Below are 1,167 nucleotides of genomic sequence, written 5' to 3'. Positions count from 1 at the left end.
TTCGGCCCCCTCGGGGGGCTGGGTCGTCGCGCGATCGCGAAGATGACCGAAATCTGTGCCGTTTAGAGGAAGTAAAAGTCGTAACAAGGTTTCCGTAGGTGAACCTGCGGAAGGATCATTAGAGACGGGCCCGCGGTACCGGCGGCACTCGCCGGTCTCGCGCGCGCCTCATCCGACCCCGTGGCCGCGTGCGCTCGCCGACTCGCTCGACGACCGCCCGCGCGCCGCGACCCCCGACCGAGCGTCGACCGAAAGATGGTTAACACGTCGAAAGACCGTACGTGCCCAGTCGTGCGTCCGCGCACGGCGCGTGGCCGTAGAAGTTTCGTCGAACAAAACAAAAAAACAACCGACACCGAGCGGCGGATCACTTGGCTCGTGGATCGATGAAGACCGCAGCTATCTGCGCGTCGTCGTGTAATCCGCAGGTTATACGAACATCGACCAGTCGAACGCACATTGCGGCCTCGGTGACCCGCGGGTCCCGGGCCACGCCTGTCTGAGGGTCGTATACCGGATACTCGGCCAGACCGATGCGCCGCCGGCAGGCGTCCGACGGCACGCCCGTCGGCCGCTCCGGTGGTGCGAGATTGGCGGTTCGACCGGGGAGAGCCGCTCGCGCGGCCGCCTCCGGTCGTCCGCCCAAGTTGTGACGGCAAACAGTCACGGGTTCTCGCGTCGTCAAACGGCACGTCCCCGTCCGCCCGCCGCGCGAGAGCGCGGCCGGGCCGGCTGAGAGTCCACGAGACCTCTCCGGCTTCCGAGAAGCGGACGCGGGCGGTCACCGTACGGGCGGAGCGCGGACCGCAGGCTGCCGTGTAATTTAAGAAACAAACAACCGATACGTTCCGACCTCAGATCAGGCGGGACTACCCGCCGGATTTAAGCATATTAATAAGCGGAGGAAAAGAAAACAACCGTGATTCCCTTAGTAGCGGCGAGCGAACCGGGAAAAGCCCATCGCCGAATCTCGCCGCGCACTTTTTGTGTCGCGGCACGTATGAGAGTTGTGGCGTACGGGCCCGGCCTTCGTTTGCCCGGGGCGCACGTGACGGTCCAAGTCTCCCTTGAACGGGGCCATGGCCCGCAGATGGTGCCAGGCCAGTAGAGGCCGTCACAGCGTTCCGGGATCGGACCGCGCCTTCGAGTCGGGTTGCTTGAGAGTGC

The 1,167-nt window shown here is 64.8% G+C and overlaps 1 non-coding gene across 1 annotated transcript; it reads left to right on the top strand.

Annotated features, from left to right (window-relative positions):
- The first annotated feature begins 351 nt into the window (after window positions 1-351).
- On the top strand, window positions 352-509 carry LOC115033466. The gene has a single exon (XR_003838823.1). It is a non-coding gene; the product is annotated as a 5.8S ribosomal RNA (ribosomal RNA).
- The last annotated feature ends 658 nt before the right edge of the window (window positions 510-1,167 follow it).

Source organism: Acyrthosiphon pisum, chromosome X, assembly GCF_005508785.2.
Source record: "Acyrthosiphon pisum isolate AL4f chromosome X, pea_aphid_22Mar2018_4r6ur, whole genome shotgun sequence".
In the NCBI taxonomy this organism is placed as follows: Eukaryota; Metazoa; Arthropoda; class Insecta; order Hemiptera; family Aphididae; genus Acyrthosiphon; species Acyrthosiphon pisum.
This window is presented reverse-complemented; position numbering and strand designations above follow the sequence as displayed.